Genomic DNA, 22,457 nt, shown 5'->3' with positions numbered 1-22,457 from the left:
TAAATAATGAAATTAAGGTAGAAATCAAGAAGGTTTCTTTGAAACCAATGAGAACAAAGATAGAAAGTACCAGAATCTCTGAGACTTAGCTAAAGCAGTGAAAAGAGGGAAATTTATATCACCAAATGCCCACATCAAAAAGCTAGAAAGATCTCAAGTTAACAACCTAACAGCACTAAAAGGACTAGCGAACCAAGAGCAAACAAACCCCAAAGCTAGCAGAAGAGAAGAAATAACCAAGATTAGAGCTGAACTGAAGGAGATAGAAGTACAAAAGATACTTCTATCTCTTTCACAGAGATACGAAAAACCCTTCAAGAGATCAACAAATCCAGGAGCTGATTTTTTGAAAAATTAATAAAATAGACCACTAGCTAGACTAACAAAGAAGAAAAGAGAGAAGATTCAAAAATCACAATCAGAAATGATAAGGGGGATATTACCACTGACCCTACAGAAATAAAAACAACTATCAGAGGATATTATAAACACCTCTATGCACATAAAATAGAAAATTTAGAATAAATGAATAAATTCCTGGACACATACACCCTCCCAAGAATGAACCAGAAAGAAATTGAATCCCTGAATAGACCAATAATGAGTTCTGAAATTGAGACAGTAATAAATAGCCTACCAACCAAAAAAGCCCGGGACCAGGCAGATTCACAGCTGAATTATACCAGATGTACAAAGAAGAGCTGGTATCATTCCTACTGAAACTATTCTGAAAAACTGAAAGCAAAATACTGGCAAAACCGAATCCAGCAGCATATCAAAAAGCTTATCCACCATGATCAAGGAGGCTTCATCCCTGGGATGCAAGACTGGTTCAGCATACACAAATTAATAAACGTAATTCATCACATAAACAGAACAAAAGACAAAAACCACATAATTGTCTCAATAAATGCAGAAAAGGCCTTAGATAAAATTCAACTTTCCTTCATTTAAAAACTCTCAATAAACTAGATTTTAGAGGAACATACCTCAAAATAATAAAAGTCATATATGGCAAACCCACAACCAATATCATACTGAATGGGCAAATCCTAGAAGTATTCTCCTTGAAAACCAGCACAAGAGAAGTTTGCCCTGTCTCACCATCCCTATTCAACATAGTATTGGAAGTTCTGGCCAGGGCAATCAGGCAAGACAAAGAAGTAAAGCATATTTAAATAGGAAGAGAGGAAGCTAAATTAACCTTGTTTGCAGATGACATGATCCTACCTCTAGAAAACCCCATCATCTCAGCCCAAAGGCTTTTTAAGCTGATAAACAACTTCAGCAAAGTCTCAGGATACAAAGTCACTGTGCAAAAATCACCAGTATTCCTATACACAAACAATAGGCAAGCTGAGAGCCAAATCACAAATGAACTCCCATTCACAATTGCTACAAAAAGAATAAAATAACTAGGAATACAGTTAACAAGGAAAGTGAAGGACCTCTTCAAGGAGAACTACAAGTAACTGTTCAAAGAAATCATAGAGGACACAAACAGATGGAAAAACATTCCATGCTCATAGATAGTGATATGGTTTGGCTCTTTGTCCCCACCCAAATCTCATCTTGTAGTTCCCATAATTCCCACATGTTGTGGGAGGGACCCAGTGGGAGATGATTGAATCATGGGGGCGGGTCTTTCCCATTCTCTTCTCATGATAGTGAATGGGTCTCACAAGATCTGATAGTTTTAAAAATGGGAGTTGCCCTGCACAAGCTCTTTTTGCCTGCCACCATCTAAGTAAGATTTGACTTGCTCTTCCTTGCCTTCTGCCATGATTGTGAGGCTTCCCTAGCCACATGGTACTATGAGTTCTCCATTAAATTTCTTTCCTTTGTAAACTGCCCATTCTCGAGTATGTCTTTATCAGCAGCACGAAAACAAACTAATACAGAGAGGAGGAATCAATATTGTGAAAATGGGTATCCTGCCCAAAGTAATTTATAGATTCAATGCTATTCCCATTAAACTACCATTGACATTTTTCACAGAATTAGGAAAAACTATTTTAAAATTCATATGGAACAAAAAAAGAGCTGAATAGACAAGGCAATCCTAAGCAAAAAGAACAAAGCTGGAGGCATCAGGCTACCTGACTTCAAACTATACTACAAGGCTACAGTAATCAAAACAACATGGTACTGGACAACAACAGACATACAGATCAATCTAACAGAATAGAAAACCCAGAAATAAGGCCACACACCTATAACTATCTGATCTTCAACAAAGCTGACAGAAACAAGCAATAGGGAAAGCATTCCCTACTCAATAAATGGTGTGGGGAGAACTGGCTAGCCATATGTAGAAAACTGAAACTGGACCCCTTCCTTATACCATATACAAAAAAATCAACTCAAGCTGGATTAAAGATTTTAAATGTAAAACCCAAAACCATAAAAACCCTAGAAGAAAACCTAAGCAATACCATTCAAGACATAGGCATGGGTAATGATTTCATGAGGAAGATGCCAAAAGCAATACAACAAAAGCAAAAATTGACAAATGGGATCTAATTAACTAAAGAGCTTCTGCACAGCAAAAGAAATTATCAACAGAGTAAACAGACAACCTACAGAAAGGGACAAATTTTTGAAATCTACCCATCTGACAAAGGTCTATTATCCAGACTCTACAAGGTACTTAAACATATTTACAAGAGAAAAACAACTGCATTAAAAAGTGGGCAAAAGACATGAAAAGACACTTTTCAAAAGAAGACATACATGCAGCCAATGAACGTGAAAAAAAAGCTCAACATCGCAGATTATTAGCGAAATGCAAATCAAAACCACAATGAGATACCATCTCACACCAGTCAGGATGGCTATTATTAAAAAGCTAAAAAATAACAGGTGCTGATGAGATTGTGGAGAAAAAGTAATGCTTATACACTGTTGGTAGGAGTGTAAATTAGCTCAGTCATTGCGGAAAATTGTGTGGTGATTCTTCAAATAGCTGAAGACAGAAATACCATTCAACCCAGTGATTCCATTGCTGGGTACATACCCAAAGGAATATAGATTTTTCTATTATGAAGACACATATTCACTGGAGCACTATTCACAACAGCAAAGACATGGAATCAACCTAAATGCCCATCAATGATAGACTGGGTAAAGAAAATGTGGTACATATACACCATGGAATACTATGGAGCCATAAAAAGGAACAAGATCATGTCCTTTACAGGGACATGGGTGGAGCTGGAGGCCATTATCCTTAGCAAACTAATGCAGGAACAGGAAATGAAATACTTATGTTCTCACCTATAAGTGAGAGCTAAATGATGAGAACACATGGACACATGGTGGGGAACAACATACACTGGGGCCCGTCGGAGGGCAAGGGGTGGGAAAGGATCAGGAAAAATAGCTAGTGGATGCTTGATACCTGGGTGATGGGATGATCTGTGCAGCAAACCACCATGGCACACATGGCACACACGTACGTATATAACACACCTGCACATGTACCCCTGAACTTAAAATAAAAGTAGGACATAAAAAAAAAAGCGAATTGTCACACCTGGGTGTTTACCACTTGAGAGTCATAAGATAACAATACTGGTAAATATTAGAAATAAATATTTTATTTATTTCTATTGGGAAAGAACTTTTCATTAATAAATGGAAAAAATGATCAGAAAGCATTAATAGGAGAGAAGATTATGAGATGATTTTAGTTTCTTTTCTTGCTTTTTAAAAAATGTATCTTTGCATTTCTGCAGATGCTGTATATATACATATAAAGTCAGGTGTTACTTTTACAACTGGGGGGGGGGAAAGAGACATTTTCACTGAGTAGAATTCTTACTTATCCAATTTCGCAGGCCCTCCTTAAAGGGTCTCAATACATCTGCCTTCCCCAACTAGCATCATTCTTATCCTGCTCCTTGGTCTAGTATACCCACTTCTCTTAAGCATTATTTACATTCACTAGGCCAATGTACTTTCCCTCAGACCAGCCAAATAAATAATCAATATTAATGGGAGCTAATGAGTTAATAGGGTTAAGTGTTCCACAATCCTTCCACAACCCTAATGAACATGCTTGGATTTTGATCATGCCTTCAGAAAACACACCCCAAATTTGGACCCTCCAGCTCTCATAGCCAGCTGATAGGCCATGAAACAGTGGTGGAATCAGTGAATGCATTCTGGTTACTGATTGAAGATAACCAGAATGCATTCATTGATTTAGTAGCCCTACTCTGTGCTGGGGTAAACAATTAGTTCTATGGTATCAAATGAAAAGCCACAGCACAAAGGCAAATAGCAAAGCCCCAGTTTACTCACACACCCTTCTTAATCACCTTTGCTGCAACTTTGCTGACTCATTCATTCTTAATTCAGGAAGAGTAAAGAAGTCTTGGAGAGATAAGATAAAGTACTGAGTTGCCCATTCTCTGCCATTAGGCACTACAGAATAATGCTTAAAAACTCTATTCAAACAGAGATGATGTTTTATTGTGTTCTGTTGTGTTTTCCTTAGCACATCTTAAATCCCAAGGGACTAGCCCAATGGCTGTTTCCTTTTCCATACAATTTTGGTGCCTTCCAGTGTCCATAAACTTTGAAAGCTATTGTGCATGGAGCATGTACAATCTCTTACAGCATAAAGAAAACCCAAATTAATAATCCCATTACTCAAGAGCCTCCCAGGCTTCTTGTCAGCCCAAGAAAGACAGTAAAAAATACTGCTTTAGAAGGAAAAAAAGCATGAATAGCAACTAATTTCTCATTTATACATTTCAGTCCTCTACATTCAGCCAGAGAGTGAAAGCTAAAAGAAAGATCACATAAGGAAGAGTTTTGTCCACACACAAAGTCTTTATTAGATAGAAAAGAGTGTGAATATTAGTGAACACTAATGGCTTCCACCATAACTATCCAACGTGTAAAAAGGGGGAAATAAGCATACACATTTATATTTCCTGTCATTTCTAAACTACACACTAGAAACCTAATCACAGTGAGCAAGGGAACACACAGTGACTAGGAACAGGGGTGGGAAACAGATTTTCAGTGTACGTCTGTTAACACTGAATTATTTTTAACTTTAATTTTAGGTTCAGAGGTACATGTGTAGGTTTACTATATAGATAAATTGTGTCATGGGGGTTTGGTATACAGATAAACATTACATTTTTGAACCGCATAAATGCATTACCATTTCCTAAAAAACAGCAACTATTGAAATGAAATTAAAGAAAACCTGGTGCTCACATTCATCCAAACATTTTGTCTTTTTTGGCCCTTCAGCAGCATCAGTTTTCTCTGTTGGATTCACTTATAATGTTTATTTTCACCAAGTTTTACTCGGACAAAATTGCGAGCAGATTTAATCAGGGGCAAGGGCCATATGGTAAGATCCATTCCTGGATTCTCAGCCCTATGGTATAAATCCCCCACTACTCCCAAGAGAAGGAATTGCAAGAACTAAGTATACAGCTGTGAGTATCAGAAAAAAATATTACAGCAAGGAAAACTTTGAGGAAGAACAGAATACAAATATTGAACCACGGTACCCTCTGGCATACACAAAGAGTCTTTAAAAGGGTAGCATTTGGGAAAGTAGAAGAATAAGAAATGACTTCTCATACCAGTCTACAAGAGAGAACTGTAATGCCAATCCATCTAAGGATAAAACTAAATCTCTATTCATACTCTGTCACCAAAGATGAATCAGGAAAGACATTATGCAAATTGACCTTTGAAGTCAATCAATATACAAGCCAGAGCTCTACAACTAGATTCTAGAGTGCTTAGCTACTGCAGGTCTCCAAGAATTTTGAAGAACAGTCTCAAAGAAGAGAGATTAAACTTCTCCTGTGTGGTGTCAGAGAACAGAACTGGAATCCTAGGTAAAAGTCCTAAAGTCACATTTTGTCCCAAAGTAAGAGGATTTAACACAGGTGTCCAGAGACAGGATAGACTACTTGGCCGTTTTAAGGAGACAGTGACACAGAGCTATGGGGCTTACTGGTTGGAAGTGTTGTAGGAGCCTTTGGGGCTAGGTAGTCTCCAAGTCCATGTTGACCTCAAAGCCTTGTGACTCAGTGCCTGGTGGATGACACTGGCACTGTCATTTTCTCTCATTCTCTCCCTCTCTGTGCGACTACCTGAACACTAGTGCATGGTTTACACCAAGCAGTAAGTAGTACCCAAACACAATCATTGTCTCTGAAACCACAGCTTCAGGTGACTATGGCAAGTAAAAAATAATGTTGTTATGCCTTTAATACACCTGACAGGATAAGCCGGGCTCATATTTCAGTCTTTGTTTAGAAGACTGAGAAGTCATTTTAAAATTATTAATAACTAATATTTATTAAGTTCTTACTATATATAAGCTAGGTGTGGTTAAATGTTTTTCATGTATTGAATCATTCAAACCTCTTGGAGGAGGTGGCCATTGAGCATGTGCTTAAAAAATAAATAAGGTGCTGACAGGTCAATATACTGGGCAGATAGAAAATAATGCCCAGGTTCAAGTCCTGGATCAAGCCAATGTTGGTTCAGAGCAAGCTCCTACTAATGTCCTCAACTCCTCTGTTGTACTGGAGAACTCTCTTTCAATATTCGTCAGATGAAGGGTCATGTCTGCAGACATAAAAGATGTAGATTCATAAAATTCCTTGGGGTCGTTCATCAACATGGAGCTCCAGAGAGAATGGAGTGAGCAAGTTTCCCTTAAAGTTAAGGACTTTAGAGAGGCATTTGGGATGCTGCATAAAAGGGTTCTTCCAACTCTGTGAATTCATATGTTATATGGAATTTGTCCAATGGCCAAGCAAGCCCTTCCTACATAGTGTGACTCTAGAAACCGAAAAATTCACCCCGATTAAAACATCACCTTTCTAACTCAGTTCTCTGATGCCTATAGCATCATATTTTTGCCTCACAATTTAGACTTTAGATCTGTCAACAGCTAAAGTATAAGAAAATCCCTGTGAAATTTACAGATATATCAATTATTTTCACAAGAACAAGCTGTAAAGGAGGAAAGTAACAAGGAAAAAAGAGAGAGAACGCTGGCCTCTGTGGAGGAGACAAAGCAGAAGGTTGGACATGTAGAAAATAAGAATCCCTGAATCAAGTATCTGCATCAGGGTGGCCTGGTCCCATGAGGCAGGGTGCTGTATATTGAAGGCTCTTCAATTTATGTCCATCCTTTTCTTCATTACCAGAACCCTCTAGGCTAAGGAATATCATGGAGCCAGGTCTAGAATTCAAAAGACCTAATCTTAAGCCAAAGGCCGCATTAAGTAGTTGTGCTGTCCTGGGCAACTTGGGCTCTACCCGCTAAATTCTTCTATAAAATAGAACTTTAAGCAGTTTGCCTGCCTTCCTCCAACAGATGCTGGGAAGGTTAAGTAATATTTAGATTTAAAAACACTTTGATAAGTAAAACAGCAATACACACATATAATGCATTATTGTTGTTTCTGTATTTCCAATCCTCACACTCAGAAAGAGTCTTGGCGCTCATCTTACCTTGAGTCATGGAAGTCAAAGAAGTGAGTCATGGAGCTCATTTCCATGACTTGAAACTCACTTCCATGACTTCCATATCTTGAGTCAAGGAAGTGAGTCAATGGAGCTCATCTTATCTTCAGCATCTTGCAATAACACAAAGCTGCAATGGTCTGAAGTTTGTGTCCCCCAAAACCTATATGTTGAAACTTACCTCCCAAAGTGGTGGTATTAAGAGGTAGGACTTTGGGGAGGTAAGCAGATCATGAAGATGGAGCCCTCATTAATGGGATTAATGACTTTATAAAAGAGACCCTAGGGAGCTTGCTTGCCCTTCTACCAAGTGAACACACAGTCCTGAAGTGAGCAAAGGCTCAGCCTATGAAGAAAGGGTCCTCACCAGACACTGAATCTGCCAGCGCCTTGATCTTACAATTCCCAGCCTTCAGAAATAAATGTTTGCTATGTGTAAGCTCCCAGTTTACAGGATTTTGTTACACCAGCTCCAACAGACTAGGACAAAGGGTAAAATTTCCTCAAGACAAAAAGGTTTTGTTGTTGTTTTTTTTGTTGTGATTTAGTTGTTTGTCTTTCTTGCTTAAATATTTCAACTCAAAAGTTGTGAAACTTGAAGAACACCTGAGTAAATAAATTCACGTCTCTGGCTGGGGACACTTGGCGTTTCATGTTGTTAACATTCTCCAAAATTCATTTTTACGTTTAACACCATTTTAGTTAAAACTCCAATGTCATTTTGAAGTGAGGAATAATTTAGAGGACTTACACATAAGATATTAAATGAGGTCAGATGTGGTGTTTCATGCCTGTAATCCCAACAATTTGGGAGGCCAAGGAGACAGGATCACTTGAAGCCAGCCTGGGTAATAAAACAAGGCCCCATCTCCACAAAAATACAAAAATTACCTGAGCACAGTAGTGCTTGCCTATAGTCCCAGCTACTTAGGAGACTGAGGCAGGAGCATTGCTTGAGCCCAGGAATCTGTGGCTGCAGTGAGCTGTGATCATGCCTCCACACTCCAGCCTAGGCAACAGAGTGAGATCCTGTTTCAAAAAAAACACAAAAATACATACGTATAATATATAATGTATATAAATATGCACATGAACATACATAATGGAATTAAAGAGCTACAGTTACCTAACTAATAGGATGCTGGTATAGGTATACAGAGATGGGCAAATGAAACAGAGAAGAAAACTCAAAAACAGAGCCACGCACATGTAATAATTTTGTACATTAAAAATGAGGTGTGTTCCATTTTTAAAAATGAATCCATCTGCATACTTATATACAAACTCCTGTAGAAATAGCTTAGTAATTTTTTAGGGTAAGCATTTTAAATTAAAGGAGAACAAAAAATTCAAGAGTTAAATAAAGGATATGGAACAATTACTTAACTATTTTGAAAAATAAAAACCTAGATATTAGGTTTACATCATAATATCTATGGTATAAATTTATACCATATGCTGAAATAAATTAGCCCTTTAAAAATATGGTTGATGTTTACATGATATCAGGATGAAGAAGGCAGATGCAATATAGTAAAAGATGTACATATTGAATCCAACAACCACCACCAAATGATAAACTAAATTAAATTGAAGCAAAAATAGCAGGTAAACACTGCTACAAATCAAAAACAAAAATCCAAATACTCCAAAAGAAAACTGGCCAACAGCTAACTATTGCATAAAACATTCAGTCTATTCCATAATTTTTAAAGTCAACTGAAGTAATAAGAATGTAATTTTTTCTATCAAACGTGTAAATGTGTTATTTTCTTTTTTACCATAATATCCAAATTTGGCTATGGTGTAAGGACGTACTCAGCTAGTGGGAGTATAAATGGGTATAATATTTGGCAATATGTATCAAAACTCTTAAATCATGTGTCTTTTAGATTATTCAAGCCACCAAATTCAAACCATAGAAATTTATCCTGAATAAATAATCATAATAATGGAAAAATATGTATGTATGTATATATATATGAGTGCTCATTGTAGAACTATAGCTAATAAAGCCCATTAGAAATCATCTAAATATCTAAGAAAGTGGGGAGATCTATTATATAAATTAATGCATTTATATAATCAAATATTATGCAGCCATGAAAAAAATAATAAATATAATAACTATCATTTTTTGCCAGGCATTTTCCTAAGTACGTTTCATGCGTTACCTCATTTAATTTTCACAGAATCCTATGAAGTGTGTATTACTTATTCTCCTCATAAGAAAAAAAGGGCAAATAAGTTATTTTGACCTAGATCCGTAGTCACCATATGGCAGGATGGAATTGCGCAGTTAAGCACTGTGGCTCTAGAGCCACTGCTCCTAACGCCTATGCATACTGTCCATATTGTGGTGGAGAAATATGTAATGTCATAGGAAAATGCTTTGCTTACTTCAGAATGGTCTCTTTTCTGTAGCTCTTATTATAGGCATGCCATGAGTGCTGTGACAAATGAATAGTATTTAGACACCAACAGCTGCCTTTGACTCACACCAGAAGTCAAGGAGACTTCTCTTTCCCTCACCACTACCCCGTTTAATCCAACAGGGAGTCCTGTTATCTTCACCTTCAAAATATGTCCCAACTTCAACCACTTTCCTGCTCCACTGATTCGACCCTAGAACAAGCCAGCTCTTAATTCCCCGGAACAACCACACACCACCTTCCTAATTGGTCTCACTACCTTTACCCTTAGCTCCTATGATCCTTTCCACACAGTAGCCAAAGAGATTTATGTTTTTTATTGATATATAATAACTGTAATGACCAAATACGGGTAATTAGGATACTCATCGCCTCAAACATTTATCATTTCTTTGTGTTGGGAGCATTCCAAATATTCCCTTCTAGCTACTTTGAAATATACAATAAATTACTGTGAACTATTGTCACCCTACAGTGCTACTGAACAATAGCTAGTTCCTTCAGTCCAATTACATTTTAGTGCCCATTAACAAACCTCTCTTCATTTCCTCCCACACCCCCTCAGCCTCTGGTAACCATCATTCCACTCTCTACTTCTATAAGATCAATTTCTTTAGCTCACACATGAGTGAGAATGTGTGATATTAGTCTTTATGTGCCTGGCTTATCACTTAACAAAATGAACTCCAGTTCTCTCCATGTTGCCGCAGATGACAGGGTTTCATTCCTTTTCATGACCGAATAGTATTCTACTGTGTATGTGTACCACATTTTTTATCCATTTATCCACTGATAAAAAAAAAGATTAATATTTTTAATATAATTCAGACTACATCACTCTCTTTTTCAAAACCATCTAGTGGCTTTACACAAATTCTTTCCATGACTCACAAAACTCTAGCATGCTCTGGTTCCTTTCTGCCTTTCCAACATCAAATAATACTATATGTGTTTCCTATGTTCCAGCCATACTGGCCTTCTACATGTGTCTTAAACAAGTCCAGCTGTCTCCCATTTGGGGAACTTTATAATTCTTACTCTTCTTTTCCCTAAACCTTCTCAGAGCTAACTTCTTCTCGTATTTCTAAGCTACAGCTCACATTTGATTCCCTTACAAAAGTCTTTCTTTAATGCCCAATTTAAAACACATCCCATTATTTTTTATCCCATCACACCACTTGATTTTATACACATCTACATTATATTAGTTTCATATTTCTGTTTCTTTGTTTGTTAATGGTCTGATCCTATAAGAACGTAAGTTTCATGGCAGCAAGAATACTTTCTTTTTTTTAACCACCAAATTCCCAGCACCTAAAATCGTGCCTGACCCTTAGCAAGAACTTCATATGTCTTTCAGTTGAACAAATGAGTGAGGGAGTGAATGAATGAATGAATGAATGTGAATTTTTTATTCTCTGGCAAGGGCAAAGTTAAATTCTGATGTGTAGAAAAAGGATCTATCTAAAGTAAAGCCAATGGGGAAAAATCGTGTCTCAAACTGGAAACAGAAATCAGGGTCTTGGAAGAGGAGCAAGGGGTAGGAAGTACAGAGGAGAAACTTTCCCTTTTTATACTTGGTGATATAGTCATAAAGATATATAGGAGACAGCTCCTGGATTGTCATTGTTCAGATGTCCCATCATAACCTTATTTCCAGGAACTGTAGAGATGATAAATTTTTTTTCAGGAACCTGAGCAGTTGCGGCCATTCTTTGAGGCTGAAAGGTAGCTATCTTAGACAGTGAGCTACTTGAGTCAGATTGAGGGTGACCAACTCATCTCAGTTTACCTAGAACTGTCCTGGTTTTAAAGCTGAAATTCTCATGTTCCAGTAACCCTCTCAGCCTCTGGCAAACTGGAACAACTGGTCACTCTAGAAGATCAAAACGTTACACTGCACCTCATAAGAAAAACATTTTCCTATAGCTTTCTTCAGAGTTTGATGTATTTAAAAATCCAAGGAAAGATTTTCTGAACTGTACAGAAAGTAAGAGAGTATTTAAAGTGGAAAACCTGATGGAGCCAGTGATTACAGTGAGAGCCCCAGGGGAAAAGTGACACATAAGGCAATAGAATGGGTGCTTCTCAGCTTAGAAATTCCTCTACCTATGTCAAATCTTGAAAATGTTTGCCAAAGAAAAAAAGTGCATCAAAGGAGGGAGAGAGAGAGGAAAACATAAATGATATGAATTTAAAAAGCACTTCTGGCCGGGCGCAGTGGCTCATGCCTGTAATCCCACAACTTTGGGAGGCTGAGGCTGGTGGATCACGAGGTCAGGAGTTCGAGAGCAGTCTGACCAATTTGGTGAAATGCTATCTCTACTAAAAATACAAAAAATTAGCCAGGCATGGTGGCACGCACCTGTAATCCCAGCTACTCAGGAGGCTGAGGGAGGAGACTCGCTTGAACCTGGAAGGCGGAGGTTGCAGTGAGCCAAGATTGCACCACTGCACTCCAACCTGGGTGACAGAGTGAGACTCCATCTCAAAAAGAAAGAAAGAAAGAAAGAGAGAGAGAGAGAGAGAGAGAGAGAGAGAGAAAGAAAGAAAGAAAGAAAGAAAGAAAGAAAGAAAGAAAGAAAGAAAGAAAGAAAGAAAGAAAGAAAGAGAGGGAGGGAGGGAGGGAGGGAGGGAGGGAGGGAGGGAGGGAGGGAGGAAGGAAGGAAGGAAGGAAGGAAGGAAGGAAGGAAGGAAGGAAGGGAGGGCACTTTGAACTGGCACTGATGAACCTCACTTGCTTTGAGTTGTTTTTCCAGCAATGGAAACAGTTTATACCAGTGTACCTACCCTCTAGCACCAAGTCCCTCTTGTAGTCACGTTGCTCATAGCTAAGAGGTATCTCATAGTTTAAGACTCAGTTTCAGTAGAAAACATATTTAACTAATTTCAACATATTTTCCAGATTCAATGTTAAAGTCAAATACAGATAGATGGAGATGCCATTTTTATTTCTGATCTTTTTGTATATGGCATCTTCTCTCCTAGTAGCTTTTAGAAAACTTATCTCTGTCCACAGTATTCTTGGTCTTTTTTCGCTTCTTATGATAGCCATGACATGTACATCTTCAACCTGAAAAGTCAAGTCCTTTGGATCTGGGATTTTTTTTTAATCGTTGATTGGGTAATTTCTTCTTCACTGTTTACTCTGGTCTTTATTTCCAGAGCTCCTGATAGTTGACTCTTTGAGTTTATGGTTTAGTCTTTCAATTTTCTTCTTTATTCTATTAACCATGTTCTTTGTCTTTTTTATTTTAATTTCCTGGTTATTTCCTTAAGTCTATATTCCAGCTATTCTTCAGACCTTCTTATTACGTACTTTTAATCTCCCAAAGCTCTTTTTTATTCTCCAGTTGTTCTTGTTTCTTGTTTGTTTGGTTTTTAAATATATGAAACATCATATTTTTATATCTCTCTGAGGATATAGTTTATAATTTTAATTGGCTTCTTTCATTATATCTACTTTAATTATTTTTATTTGTTATTGTATTTTATTTATTTAGTCTGTTTGTGAGAGGTTTTCCACAGATGCTTTTCTTTTTTCTTGGAATTGTCTGTTTCCTTTGACAATTTTTCTTTAACTGTGATATATTTTTCTTGTTGCTATTGAACAGCTCTTTGTATATTAAGGATATTAGCTCTCTACTTTGGTGTGCTCATAATTTTCTTACCAATTATCTACTGGCCTTATTAAGGCATCTGCATAGAAAATTTTAATTGCTGTTCAGTTATATTTAATTTTCATTTTATCTTGGTGGTTTCAGTAATACTTAGACAAAACTTCCACAATGGAAGATTGTATTTTATAAAATGTTGTAGGTTTTTTTAAAACTTTAATGGTTTCTCTCATTTTTTTACACTGGTATTATTAGTGCCTACAGAATTAATTTTGGTGTAAAAAGAAAAGATTCCACTTCCTTTTTTCCCACAGAGCTAGACACATGTATTAACATAATTTATTGAGAAATACACTGATTTGAAATGTCATTGGTATCAGTTAGGGTTGTATTTCGCTGGATATCTTACAAGCCTTACCAAAGTCATTAAATTAAAAAGATATTTTCCCACATTTAAGCAGAGATCCATAGATTAAAAGTGCTGGACTGTTTTGCAGTGCCATTACTCTCTCTAAAATCCTGCTCCTTAGATCTTTATTCTTACAGTTGCCTCATGTGATATAAACGCTGCATAACCCCTCACCTAAAATCAGTATATCAGACAAGAAGGAAGAAGACAGAGTGGAAAAGGAGGGGAAAAACAAGGAGAAGGAGGATGAAGAGGAGGATGTGGTGGTGGTGGTAATAAGGAGAAACAGGCAATGCCTTTAAGAGGAAAGTAAATATCCCTAAATCCCCAGTAGACAGCTATTTACATCTCCTTTGGAAGGCTGTGTCTTATGGACATATTTGCTACAAGAAAGGCTAGGAAATGAATTTCTAAAGCTAGACATATTGTTACCTTAAGTTTGTATGAGGCTCCCATTAGTAAAAGAAAAAGGGACAATGGATGTTGGATATAAAACTAACAGTTGGGTACCAATTGCTACATGCACTTGATGGATGACTTAGTGCATTTGGCTGTGTATAAAATAATAATGCACAGTATTTTATAAAACAGAACATCTGGAAACTGATTAGTTATATGTACTTAAAAATAAGAAAAATTAATAAACAAGGCAACTATTGACTTCAGGGAAAACAAAGAACTGTATAAAAACTCAAGCAATCATAATTTATTATTTATCTTAACAATAAACCCTGCTTTTACAGTCATAATAATATAAACATTGAAATCTTTCTGACTTCAGAAGACAAGAAAATATATTTCAAATATAGCCTTTAAAGTTACAATTTATTCATCCTTGCCCATCTCCTGGGCCCCAAGTTACAATGCATCAAGAACCTCCCTGAGGAGACTAATACTAACTGATATCACAGACACCTCGGTTCAAGTGGATATCACATCAATTAAGACAACTCTCCATCTTAACTCTTCTTTAAAATATGTCTAGCAAGTGGTTACTTGCCTTCTGCTTGAACACATCCACTGACAAGGAGCTCACTGCTCTGGACAGTTCATTCAGTTTCTAGACAGCTCATTCAATTTCTGGACAGCTCTAAACACTGCACAATCATTCCCTGTAATCAGGTTAAGGGACTTACTCTAACTTTGATTTAGTCATTCTTTCTTACTCTCTTAAGTCCTGCAGAAGATACAATTCTTCTTTCACAGGAGGAATAGATACCCGCTATTTGAATACTATTGTCAAGCGATGCACTCTCTATGCTCTTTATGTTAAATTCTTTGGGCCCTTCAAACATTTTAAAATGATATGGTTTTATATTCCAGTGACATTTTAGACATGTTTTCTGGAATGCCCATCATCTAGTTAATGTCCCTCTTAAAATGTGGCACCGTAGCAGAACATGATTGCCGAGGAAAAAATATGAAAAACCACATTTCCAAATTTCATATTCTATTAGGAGGTACCTTGTAATATGATTAAATTTCCTTTTAAATCTTTTTGGGATCCTTTTGGAAAAAGATAAGATTGTTGGTCTTTAAAAAAAACTTATGGAAAACTATGAATTCCATCTTCTAGACCTTTACCAAACATGCTTCCATTCACTATCCACAATACTAAAAATGTGCCAAAGTCTAGGTATGAAGTAAGAAAAAAACTGGGGTCTGGGTGAGCCATTCTCTCTTTTAGGAATCAAAGAAGAACTGTAAACTAAGATATTTTTCAACAATCCTAAATATCAAATTACTTTAGGATAAGATTATTTTCCAACACTCTGTCCTAGTCACATGGAGAAGATGTCCCAATTTGCTGAATTCAAACAGCCAGAAGCTGTTTCTGATCTGCAGTCTTTTTCAGTATGCTTTTTCTTCGTGTCTGCTCATTCCTCTTTATACTCATTTAGAACACACTAATGGAAGTAGCCTGACACGTGGCTTTCCATTTTGCCACTCTTTCTCAAGAAATGTGATTAAAGAAATTGGAGTGGGCTGCTTTACGCACAAATATTCAGACAGTCTCGTAGCAATAAATGACTGTCGCTTCTATTATCTGTCTGGCTCTGAGTTCTGTTATCTGTGGTGAATTGGTGCAGGGCTCTGTAAAACAGTTTTTAGGCAGCCTCATTACTCCCTTCCACACCTTCTGCTCCATCTGAGTGATACTGCTGTGATTGCTGGGTAATGTTTGCCATTAGACGAGGCACATAAAAGAATCAAGCTATGACTAATTCACTCGATGGCTGCGTGCCCTGTGTCATGCTCATTAACACCTCTCAACTCTGTTATTAAAGAGAATCACACAGCAGACCTCAGCGGGCTCACATTTATACTATAGGCTGCCTCATTTTTCCATTGGAACCCCGTTTTTATCACAGATTAGTCCTGAGCACCCTTACCTTCTACCCCAGGCCTATTCCATCCTGTTACACTCATAAATGCTTATGAGAATCTACTGATAAGAAAGGCCTTTAGGTTGTCTGGAAATGAGTGATTTGCCCACTGAAGAATCAGCCAATATGATTTCAACAGAAAAGTCATCCTGAGATGCTCCTAATGAAAGTTCAGTGAAAAAAAAAAAAAGACAATAACAACACCTTAAACTATTTGTTGAATACATTAAAGTATATCCAACCCTTTTGTAACCATTATTTCCCTTGAGGTTCACAGCAACCCTGGGTGGTAAGCTGCATAAACAGTACCCTACTATTAGCTTCAACACTAGATTTCTAACTTAGAGGAGACATTATATAAAAGACTAATAGTTCATCTACAATGCTGAGCAAACTGTAAAGGAATAGCATCATTTTTGTTAGACTTTCTCAAGCTTAGTAATCAAAGTAATAGCAAAAACAGAAAGAGAGAGCAAACATTTTTCTTAGTACTGACTTATGTGTTCTAAGATGATAGGGGCATCATACTTACCTTCCTTAATCATTTAACTCCAACTGAATAGTCAGTCAGAAGTCCATAGAACTTTGGGGTCCTTAGGGTAAGTATTACAATTGTTCACCAATATCTAGATATTCTCTATTTCTGAGTACATGAAGGATTCCACTAATCTACCTCTCCAAGTTGGACATGGCCCTTTGATTTAATTTGACCATGAACTGTAAGTGGAAGCATTTCATTGCAGATACATGATTCTCTAGTTTCATTATTCCCCTACCATAATTGTAGAAACTTGCATCTATATGGGGAGACCAAAATATTTAAGCAACTTAAAATACTGAGTCAGCACATGGGATACAGTTGTCCTGTAGAAACACCTAGATCTTCAGTAGAAACTGAATGAGCAGTAAATAAGATTGCGTCACCAAAAAAAAAAAAAAAAAAAAACTACTGTAGGTCAGGTGCAGTGGCTCACACCTATAATCCCAACACTTTGGCAGGTCAACGCAGTAGGACCACTTCAGGCCCAGAGTTTAAGACCAGCCTGGATAACACAGCAAAACCTAGTCTTTACAAAAGAATAAAAAATTATCTGGCTGGGGTGGCATGTGCCTGTAGTCCCAGCTACTTGAGAGGCTTAAGTAGGAGAATCACTCAAGCCAAGGAGTTTAAGACTGCAGTGAGCAGTGATTGCACCACTGGACTCCAGCCTGGGTGACAGCCAAACTCTGTCTCAAAAAAAAAAAAAAAAAATTACTGAGATTTTGGTTTTATTTGTTACCACTGCATAACCTAATTTCTACTGACGGATGCAATCTTTGTTTGCTCTAGATGTATCATACAATTCAGCTATTTTTAGAAATTAAAAAAAAAAAACATTAGAAAAACATGAGAAATGAAAAAACAGGGAAAAACACTGTAATTGGGCCAACTTGAATAGTATGTCCTCCATGGAACAATAAACTGCAACCAAGGTTAGCATCAAGGTCATGAAAAGTCATGGTAGCTCAACTAACACTAATTAATTGTAACGAAAAAAATCAAGAGTTTCTAATAGAAACGAAAGGTATCAATAATAAAAAGAAGCCCTCTTTAGATTAGGGTAAATCCACTGGGGAAAGTGACGATAACAAAAACAAATTTGACATTCTGGTGGGAAAGGGAGATCCAATTATCTCTATCATGGGTCTGGTGACAGAATTTAGCAATGTATTCCTAAGTATTTGAATACTTTTCCAGAAAGAGATTTCCTGGGCCAGCCAGATGTTTTCCTGTCCATTCTCTCTCCTACTGTAGGGCACCACTTACTCACCAGAAAAACTTGGAAGCCTTAACTGGATGCCTTCTATCTAGATTCTCCAGAACCTCCTTTGCGCTATGATTCCAGATTTGACTTTGCTGATAAGAAGAACTCACGTGAGATTTTGAGAGGCAGGACTTGGGAGATCAAGGCAGGCACATAGCTAACCAGAAGGAAGTTATTCAGCTAACCAAAATAGTCAGTTGGGGGCTCTCCCTGAAAATCAAGAATTGCATCTGTTTCCTAATACATTTTATAACTACTCACTACAGAGTTTCAGGCTTTTTTTTCTAACATTTTGGATATACCCTTCCTGATTTCTCTCCCAGGTAATCCCTAATTTCTATATTAAACTTTATTATTTCTGCATTGCTTTAAATGACTGTTTTCCTGTTCTAACAAGGACTGGAACAGGTAGAGATCTAGTTAGATATAGGTAGAGAGATTCTAGCCTGGTTGACTATAAAGTACTTTCAATGGTCAAAAATTAGGGTGGGTTTGTTAGAGAGAGAATGAGAGAAAGAGAGACAGAATGAGAATGAATCAGAGAAGTGATTGAGTTCCCTTTGAAATAATACAGCAAACCCCAGGGTCCTACATTACAGAACATATTTCCCTATAAAATGTTTGAGTTTTTCTTCTTTTACTATGAAAGATATAAGTGATACAATTGATGAAATGTGAATAATATCTATAAGATTAAATACTGCACTCAAGTTAATTTCTTGATTATGATTGTACCCTGGTTATATAAAAGAATATTCTTATTTTCTGGATGAATTCAGGGCTTCTGGGCAGCAGCCTTCTCTAGTTCTAGGTGTGCAGATGCGGCCTCTCCCAACCAGGCCAGGCTGCACGCAGTCACTGGCTCCAGGACTGTCCAGGGCCGCAGCCCACGCTGCCCTACGTCCTCCCTACCTACAGGCAGATTCCCATAGTGGCATTCAGTAGGGAAATGGTCATGCTTTTGGTGCCCACTGAAGTCAACCTGATCCTGTTAGACATGGAAGGACATTTTATAGTTGCCTTATATTGAAGAAAATGTTAGACTATCTGTACACACATTAGGAAGAAGAGGAATGCCCGCAGGATATCAATCTCTTGAGGAAACAGGCTGAAGAGGACGCTCACCTGGATGGGACTGTTCCTATCCCTGCAGCAGGAAGATAGGCGGCATGGGAGTGGAGTGGATGATCTGCAACAGATGATCCAGGCCGTGGTAGATAAGGTGTGCTGGCAGATGTCCCTGGACGGAAAGACCGCCGTGTTCAAACAGCTGCAGGGCCACAAGTGAAAGGCAGCATTTGCAGCTCGGCCCATGAAAGCAGAGTGCTTTGCAGATGCATTTCCAGCAGTCAGGAAGTGGAGAGAGGCTGGAATGAAGGTGTGTATCTATTCCTCGGGGAGTGTAGAGGCACAGAAACTGTTATTCGGGCAGTCTGCGAAGGGAAAGATTCTTGAGCTTGTGGATGGCCCCTTTGATACCAAGATTGGACACAAAAGTAGAGAGTCAAAGTTATAAAAGGATCGCAGACAGCATTGGGGGTTCAACCAACAACAGTTTGCTTCTGACAGATGCTACTCAAGAGGCCAGTGCTGCTGAGGAATCAGATGTGCACGTAGTGGTGGTGGTGAGACCTGGAAACAGAATTAACAGATGATGAGAAGACTCACTACAGTCTCATCACATCCTCCAGCAAACTGCACCTGCCCTCCCCAACCTAAGGAAGGGTTTCCAAGGAAGACCACACTGTTGCTCACAGAGTCATCCCTGTTGTGTCCAGTTTTATTCTAATAGTAGAAGTAACTTACTTAGAAAACACACATGTATACACATATGTATGCCAGTATGTATATATATACACACACATATGTGTGTATATATACACACACATATGTATATATACACATATATATGTGTGTATATATATACAGAGAAAATTGCTAAAATACTTATCTAATGTGTGATGTTTATAAAGTCATGTACCAAAATGGAAAGCTACTTTGAGAAATTATTACGTATCTTTTGAGAAAGAATTATGTATATATACATATATACATATACAATTTTGCTGTCTTTTGGAGCAGAAACAAAAACCTTTGTCTTTGATATGTAAGGAGTCATATATGAAATACAGCTGTTATAATCTTCTAAATCACAGTTAAACAGGGGCACAGAATTATTATTAGAAGTCTTTGAAATATTTCATTATTTAAATAACAAAACTTCTGAATAATTTCTCAAAGTAGCTTTCCATTTTGGTACATGAATTTATCAACATTGCACATTAGATAAGTATTTTAGCAATTTCCTCTATTAACTACACTTTGCCCTCAATAAGGTTTAGATTATTATTTCATACAATTTCTACATATAAGCATCTTTAAATAAGTTTTGTTTTCACTGAACTGAGTCTCTTTTTTCACTTATATGCCTCTGGAAGTTAATTTGAGCATACATACCTATATATGTATATATATACACACACACATATATATATGTGTATATATATAAGATTATAACAGCTGTATTTCATAAGTGACTCCTTACATATCAAAGACAAAGGTTTTTGTTTCTGCTCCAAAAGAGAGCAAAATTGAAAAAGAAAACTCACTTGAGTCTTGATCAATCAAGTGTCTTTTACTTAAGAAGAAACTTGCTAATCAGCATGGCACCCATAGCAAGCAGCTGCCTTACTAGTGGAAAAGGTGCACTGATGTAACAGCTAAAATAGCAAGGTGGCTCCTAATGTTTAACAGAACGATCCTAATCCTGCTGGTTGTTATCATTACAGATTTTATAGTTGCCTTTTTAACTGCTTCTGAGCACAGTTTGAGAATATATGTTAATTGTTATTTACTATTTAAAATAGTTTTTACTGAAATCAGTCCGTAAGATTAAGACAAGCCCTAATATGTAATATTTTCCTTTGGAATGGAGGTGAGAAATGTAAATTTCATAACACCAGTGTTAATCTTAGTTTAATTCTAATAGGATGCCACGTCAATTGCATGTTGTGATTAATAAAAGCATTTTATTCTTAAAAAAAAGAATATTCTTGTTTTTCAGTTTTGTTTTTGTTTTTTTGAGACAGAGTCTTGCTCTGTCACCTATGCTGGAGTGCAGAGGTGCGATCTTGGCTTACTGCAGCCTCCGCCTCCTGGACTCAAGCAATTCTTCTGCCTCGGTCTCCTGAGTAGTTTGGATTACAGGCACGTGCCACCATGCCCAGCTGATTTTTGTATTTTCAGTACAGACAGGGTTTCACCATGTTGGTCAGACTGGTCTCAAACTCCTGATCTCAGGTGATCTCCCTGCCTCAGCCTCCCACAGTGCTGGGATAACAGGCATGAGCCACTGCACCTGGCCTATTCTTGTTTTTTGAACATACATACTGAAGTTCTTAGAGTTTGCAACTTACTCTGAGAGGGTTCAATAAGATTAGATAGAAATAAATAAATAAAGAATGAATGAATAAATATAAAGCAACGATGCTAAAATGTTAACTATTTGGGGGCACTATGGATAAATTATATTCAGACATTTCTTGTACTAATTTTGTAACTTTTTAATATCTAATAGTGTTTTAAAATAAGATGTTAGAAACGTATATTACAAGAATATGGAGTCAATGTTTTTATTTTTCTTATCTCTCCTGCTAATCACAACTAAAACCCCTGAACACATACATGAAATAAACACCTTGTCTGAAAGGCAGAGAGAAGAAGGTAGATAGTCTAGGGACCTCTGGATACAAGAGACAACACAGTGGTGAGTTCTCTTTTCATCTCACATAATTCAAACTTTGCAGTGCAGAAGATGGAAACCCAGAAACACCGAATGGGCCCAGACAAATAAATAAAGTCGCACCAAAGTCAGCTCTCTAGCCAAAGGGCCAGGACAGGGGGAGCCTAGCAAGACAGAAGTCCTTTTGACAATAACCACCCTATTCTACCCAGACTTCATAGAAAAAAACTTATGCCTCTTTTCACGTACACCAGCAAAGGCCAAGGAGGAACCGAGAATTCCACCGTCACCTGGCTGCAATGAGCCCCTTGCAGGAGGAGTGTCTGAGACGGCCAAGTTAGAAGCTGAATCTTTCATCGCTATAGGGCAAGGACAATTTCTCCCACCTACTCAGTGTCAGTCAAAACCACAGGGAGAGCCTGGACTTCCACACCCACTAAGCAGAAATGAAACACTCTCTTATTCCCTTCTGGAGTCCTATCAAAAAGGGCCTAGTTCAGAGTTAGGACTTTCACCACTTCCCATGGTCCTGAGACTGCCACCACCA

General features: G+C 37.5%; 1 pseudogene; it reads left to right on the top strand.

Annotated features, from left to right (window-relative positions):
- The first annotated feature begins 19,117 nt into the window (after nucleotides 1–19,117).
- On the top strand, nucleotides 19,118–19,887 carry LOC112619729 (annotated as a pseudogene).
- The last annotated feature ends 2,570 nt before the right edge of the window (nucleotides 19,888–22,457 follow it).

Source organism: Theropithecus gelada, chromosome 2 (assembly GCF_003255815.1).
Source record: "Theropithecus gelada isolate Dixy chromosome 2, Tgel_1.0, whole genome shotgun sequence".
NCBI lineage: Eukaryota > Metazoa > Chordata > Mammalia > Primates > Cercopithecidae > Theropithecus > Theropithecus gelada.
Note: the sequence above shows the minus strand (reverse complement) of the source record. Positions and strands in the feature narration are given on the sequence as shown.